Source organism: Jaculus jaculus, chromosome 3, assembly GCF_020740685.1.
Source record: "Jaculus jaculus isolate mJacJac1 chromosome 3, mJacJac1.mat.Y.cur, whole genome shotgun sequence".
In the NCBI taxonomy this organism is placed as follows: domain Eukaryota; kingdom Metazoa; phylum Chordata; class Mammalia; order Rodentia; family Dipodidae; genus Jaculus; species Jaculus jaculus.
Genome location: NC_059104.1, coordinates 88,682,165 through 88,689,231, shown reverse-complemented (window position 1 = coordinate 88,689,231; position 7,067 = coordinate 88,682,165). Strand labels below are relative to the sequence as shown.

Here is a 7,067-nt window from a genome sequence, read left to right as displayed (position 1 = left end):
GTCTGAGCCAGGAGGGCCCCACTAACCCTAACTCTCCACATGGGTTCTTTATCCCCTCCAGCTCCCCACATGGCAGGACCTCCTTGAACTTTCTTCTCTCTTTCCACACTTTTTTACCCCAGATCCATATCTGGTCGCATTGACTCCTGAGCAACATGTGACCCACATGGGCTTTTGGGCTCCACGTGGTGTACTTCTCCCCTAACCTCTCAGCCTTCCCCTTCCTGCACTCTTTTGTAAAATCTGAATAAAATGTGGTATTTTAATCCTCTTCTATCTGGAATTACCAATTTTTTTGGTTAGTTTGCAGATATGAACTCAGGGCTTGGAATTCCAGAAAGCACCCCAGACCCCAATTTCCCTATTACAATCTGATTGGTTTGTAACCCAGAGGCTAGCCCACCTAGGTATGCTAGATCGGGGGAGCAGCAGAGAGCACTGTAGCCTCGTGAATAAGACTGGATTAAACACAAGTTCTAATTCAGCAAGGCATGTTCTCTCTTTCGGGCCTCTGTTCCTAAGTAAATTATGAGAAAGCTTGTCCTTCAGTATCATGTGTGTTCTACTACCCTCTCCACCTCCCTCCTTGAAAGCCTCTTTGTCTCATTTCATGGGATCCTTTCTAGTTTCCTGGCCTGCACACTTGCTCACATACAAACTCATGGCAATCTTCCTACCTCTGCCTCCCGTGTGCTGGGAGTAAAGATATGCACCTCCACACCAGATCTTAGTACTTGTCTTCTGAACCTGGGTTACCTCATATCATATTTTCCAATTACATCTATTTTCCTGTAAATTTTGTAATGGCACCATAATTTAAAGTGTAAATCTTATGATGAAATGTGGATTTCCCTGCCTTTATTACTGCAAATGGAAGCTTAGTGAGTCTTTTGCCCAGGAAAAAGAAAAAGATGAAACACAGGGACAGGTATTGTTAAAGAATGTAAATTAGCATGGTCTTTATAGAAAACAGTATGGAAGTAGTCCAAAAATAAATTATTAATTAAAAATACTACCCCCGCAGGATGGAGGAATGGCTTAGTGGTTAAGGCACTTGCCTGAAAAGCCAAAGGACCCAGGTTCAATTCCCCAGTACCCATGTTAGCCAGATGCACAAGATGGCACAGGCATCTGGAGTTCATTTGCAGTGATAGAGGCCCTGGCACACCCATTCTCTCTCTGTCTTTCTCGCTCTCTCAAATAAATAAAAATATTTTAAAGTTTTTTTAAAAAAATTAAGTAGAAAAAGAAATAGTACCCCTGGGACTGGAGGGATGGCTTAGCAGTTAAGGTGCTTGCCTATAAAACCTAAGGAACCAGGTTCAATTCCCCAGTACCCACGTAATCCACATGCACAAGGTAGCACATGAGCCTGGAGTTCATTTGCAGTGGCTGGAGGTCCTGGCATGCTATTTACTTACTCCCTCTCCTCTCCTCTCCTCTCCTCTCCCTTCCCTCTCTCTTTCAAATAAATAAGTAATTTTTTTCTTTTTTCAGCATTTTATTAGTTTATTTTATAGACTCAAATTCTTAACAATGTGTATTTGGTATGTTAAAAGTCCACATTAAGGGCTGGAGAGATGGCTTAGCAGTTAAGCACTTGCCTGTGAAGCCTAAGGACCCCGGTTCGAGGCTCAGTTCCCCAGGTCCCACGTTAGCCAGATGCACAAGGGGCGCACGCGTCTGGAGTTCGTTTGCAGAGGCTGGAGGCCCTGGCGCGCCCATTCTCTCTCTCTCCCTCTATCTGTCTTTCTCTCTGTGTCTGTCGTTCTCAAATAAATAATAAAAAAAAAAATTTTAAAGTCCACATTAAGACTTGTTAGTTGAGGAAACCAAAACATTTTAATGTTGAAAATGTACAGGTATTTAGACACACTGCAACAACTGGTTGTCAAAAACAGTGACTACTTATACCATGTAATTAAATTTAAAATATTGTGCCAGGTTCTCTCAAGAAAATGGGATAATAGACCAAGGATATTACCATTGCTATTATTTTATAGTTTATTACAGGGAAAGCTAGGAGATAGAAAGTTTAACTGTCAATATTATCTTTGGATAATTACATTACAGTATATAACCAAGGATGGCTTCATTTAAAAGACTGAAAAATACTCATGGAATAAACACTATATTCTGAATGCCATAAATTAATAAAATACAACCACATCTGGTCAACATAGTAGAGAAAATGGCAATTCTGAGAAAGGAATGCTTCTAAAAGCATTTCCTTAGAGGTCACCCAGAGCTTGCTCACATTACTGAAAACCTAGGTAATGTGGTGCAGTTACCTTATTCCTACAACCAAACTTCACTGAAGCATGTTCCCAAGCTACTTTTCTTCACCCACCATGCTGGCTCTGACATGCCATGGTCCTCTGTGATCTTTTAGTCTTCCCTGGCAGTAGCACAGCAGCCCATGGTGCTATCCATTGAGTAGGTAGACTGCCAATTCATAGGTGGCCATCATAATGGCTGTGTTTGGAATCTGTCTCACCAGATGAGTTGTTAGACCACAGTAGAGAGACCGATAGCCCTCTTCTTGAACAATCAAAGACAGTGTCTGAAAAAATGAGCTGTATTTTGTTCCTTCTTCACGTAGTCTTGTTCTTACAACTTCATGTGGATATGCTACAGCTGTGGCACAAGTCTTTGACGTGGCAACAGCTAACATCATTCTCACAAAGTCGGATGCTTCCCTCACAGAATCTTCGTCACTGTCTATCACAGAAGCAGTCTTCCATTCCAGGACTTTCTGCTTTATGCTTTCATAAATAACAGAGTGGATAACAGTCTCCGATATGCCAGCATATGAAGCAGACATGCCCCTGTAAAACCCTCTGAGTCCATCTGCTTGATACACTTTACCAACACATTCAAAAGCACCCATTTGCTTTTCCCCACGGTTCCTTGCATCAAGCTGTAACCAAGTCTTTATGAGCCAAATGGAGTTGGTGGCAGTGATGGCAGTAAAACGAGGTTTAAGTTAGTCCATATTTCTACAGGAAGTGACCTGCGGATGGGGAGCATGAGATGACACGATCTCACTCTTTTCTCGGGAGAAATGTACAGTAAACGCCTGCCATGGCAGCTGAAATCATGTGTACCTTGGTAGACTCAGGATCAAAAATAGCATTCAACTTGTCCTTGCAGTTTGACTAAGCAGCAAAGTATATGGCTCTAGAAGGGACCACCCCTACTAAATTGGGGCCCAATCCCCTCTTTTTTCCAGGATCACTTTTAGGCAGTGGAGAGGACCAGGAGACACCACTCGGTTAACACTGACTCCAGCCATGGTGTTCAGCTGAACTTCAGAGATGTAGATGATGACTGCAGTCATGTTTTCACAACCTCCAGTGGACATGTCAGGATAGCTCCCACTGTGCCACCGCATCCCCCTGCGTGTCCCTCTGGCTCATCCTCTCTGCTGCATGTCCCCTGGGCGCTGAGGCGGGGCGCGGGTCCAGCTAGCCGCCACCGCGCTCGGGGCAGACTGGGCTGCAGACAGCAACCGGCTGCGCACCCTCCCCTCGCAGCGTTCCCGCCGCGCCGCCTGTCCTGCCTCAGCCTAAAATATTTTTTTTTAAATGTTCTCTTTTATTTATTTATTTATTTATTTATTTATTTAAGAGCGACAGACACAGAAAGACAGATAGAGGGAGAGAGAGAGAGAATGGGCGCGCCAGGGCTTCCAGCCTCTGCAAAGGAACTCCAGACGCGTGCGCCCCCTTGTGCATCTGGCTAACGTGGGACCTGGGGAACCGAGCCTTGAACCGGGGTCCTTAGGCTTCGCAGGCAAGCGCTTAACGGCTAAGCCATCTCTCCAGCCCAAAAATATTTTTAAAAAATACTGCTGCCATATGATCCACAATCCTACTGCTAGGAATGCATATATCCAAAGAAATTAAATCAGTGTATTAAACTATCTGCACACCCATGTTTATTGTAGTGCCAGTCCCATCATCTAAGACATAGAAGTGAACCAACGTGTCCATCAATGGAGGAATGGATAAATAAAGTGTGGTGTATACACAATGGAACACTATGAAGTCATTAAAAAAAAAAATTAAAAATTAAAAAAAAAAAAAACGGGCTCCTGGGAGGGGCTGGAAAGGTGGATCAATAGTTAAGTTCACAACTATGCCACACAAGCATGTGACCCTGAGAGGGCCTGAGACACTCTAAATTCGATTCTTCAGCACCCACATAAACAGCTACGTGTGGCCACCATGCATGCCTGCAACCAGTCCTATAGGGAGCAGAGATGGGAGACCCATTGGAACTCACAAAAATGACAGTTCTGAATTCAGATAAAAGACTCGGTCTCAAGGAAATATGTGGAAGAAGGGGGAACTCAATGTTCCCTTCTGGGATACACTCATGCATGCATGGGGAAGCATCTGCATACACACATGCATACCCTACACACACACACACACACACACACACACACACACACACACACACACACACCTCACATGCTACACATGCAAAAAATGGCATTTCTAACAGCATGGATGAATTCAAGCACAGAAAGACAAATGCCACATGATCTCATTCATGTGCAAAAGCTAAAGAAACTGGAATCATGAGAGGATAGAAGAGAAAAGTAGTCACTACAGGCTTGGGTAGTTAGGGTAGAGAGGGGGTGGAAAGATGTTAGTCATAAGATATGTAATTATGACTGGATAAGAGGAATAAAAGCACAAATATAGGCACAGAAAGTAAAATAGTAGCTCGGGGGCAGGGCGAGAGTTTGGAAATACATTGGAGGAGACAGTGGAAATGAATGCTAATGATTATGGAGATGCTTTCTGTGTGATAGAAGTGCTATAGAGTTGATTGTGGTTATGGTTGTACAAACCTGGGAACATCCTGAAAATCATGTGATTATAGTCTTTAAATAAGTGAAATGCATGATGTGTAAATTATATTTCAAAAAAAAAACACTTTTTTTAAGTACAAGAGTTTCAATTTCTCTATAGCCTCACAAACATTTCTTATTGCCAGTGATGTTTATTATAGCCATTCACTGGAAACACAATAGTTTCTCATTGTAGGTTTCATAAGTAGTCATGTAGAGTATCTTTTTCATATACTGGTTGAGGATAGATAGATAGATAGATAGATAGATAGATAGATAGATAGATAGATATAGATATAGATATAGATATTTAGAGAAATATCTACGTTTTATTTATTTATTTTCAGTTTTGTTGTTTATTCTTTTTGTGACAATCTAAGAATCCACCAAGTCCAAGGTCCAAGGTTATGAAAACATGCCCTGGTATTATCTCCTGGGTTTCATATTATAAAAAGACAAAACTTCAACCTGCCTTTTCTGTTTCAAGTGTCTTAAGACTTCTGCACAGTCCTTGGGCACCAACATGCAATTACCATCAACTGCCAGTTGTTCTGCCTGGACCACTAACTGACTCTGAAAGTGGGAAACCAGTGATGTGAGAACAAAGCATGAAAATATAAAAGTCAGTAAACCAAAGAGCAGTTGACATCTTCAGGGGAAGATGTGACTTGAGAAGAGGAAGTGAAGGGGACTGGAGAGATGGCTTAGCGGTTAAGCGCTTGCCTGTGAAGCCTAAGGACCCTGGTTCGAGGCTCGGTTCCCCAGGTCCCACGTTAGCCAGATGCACAAGGGGGCGCACACATCTGGAGTTCGTTTGCAGAGGTTGGAAGCTCTGGCGTGCCCATTCTCTCTCTCTCCCTCTATCTGTCTTTCTCTCTGTGTCTGTCGCTCTCAAATAAATAAATAAATAATAAATTTTAAAAAAAAAGAGGAAGTGAAGGACAGGCAGACATCTTGGGACTCCCAATACAAAGTGCATACAGATGAGGGGATTTGCTTCCCTAATCAACATTTCTTCTTTGATCTGTGTTGTTTTCTATTTCCAGTCCTAACTACTTGTAACCAGTCCCTAACCTGAATTTCCCTGAGCCTTTGAAGCCAGAAAGAACAATTCTAGATCTCATCTTCTTTCCTAGTCCTTTCAACTTATGAGGACAAACTATGCTCCAAGTATCATGTGCCAAATTCTTTGAATGTACAATATTCTTGGTTATAATCTGACCCTTCTCTAGCAGAACACTGTTCCCTGCCTCATCATGGATCCTGGCTTTTCAGCAATCCTAGAGCTTCAGCCCAATTCCCAATTTGCTTATGCAAAACATTTTCATTTGCATAAAAAACAAATTGAGCTATTGGCATAAATATGCAAAGTGCTATGTCCTATTTTCTTTCATCATATATATATATGTATATATCCACAAACTTAAATACAATTTTTCATAAACATATAACTGGTATAACATATGTGTTTTGTACATTTGTCCAATTTCTTGGTTTTTATTCTTATTTTGCTTTGGGGACATGTCACCCTATCACAGACAAGGCACATGAGGCATTTGCAGCAGGTTCTTCATGGTCTTCTAACTTTTACATCTTTATGTTCAAACTTCATCCAGCCAAGTTCCATCAACACTTATACACATGGCCTGTCTAGATACACCATGGTGGGGGTGGGGTGGGATGGGGTATGGGGGTGGGGGGTGTATATGCATGCACACACATGCCAGTGATCAAACCCATGGCTTTCATCAGATATGAGTCACTGAGAATATCTTTAATTATTTTGATATTATCCCTAAAATACTGGTGAACTTTGTGTTGAAAAGTCATGTTACAATTCTACTTTTTCATTGACTTGTCATGAAAAGGGCTATATAGTGACTGGCAACCAAATGTCATCATATTTCATCAGGTCAGGTCAGATCTCCACTAGTTGTGATATTTGTAAAAAGGATTGATTGGATCAACAGCAGACACTGTACCTTGTATTAAAACTATCCTGGGTTAGTCATTAGTCCTTACCTCTCTTACACTCTAGCCTATAGGATACATCAATGTTCTTCTGGTGCTGATGCAATACTGTAATCGCTAGATCAGTATTCCTTATGCCCTGTGTCCTTATGCTTCCCAGCATCTTCTTCATCAGCATCACAAAGAGCAAACTCAAGGTCTTCAGCAACAGCTCTGGGTCTGATGCATCCAT

At 41.9% G+C, this 7,067-nt stretch overlaps 1 pseudogene; it reads right to left on the bottom strand.

Annotated features, from left to right (window-relative positions):
- Nucleotides 1-2,425: 2,425 nt before the first annotated feature.
- Nucleotides 2,426-7,067, bottom strand: LOC101603268 (annotated as a pseudogene).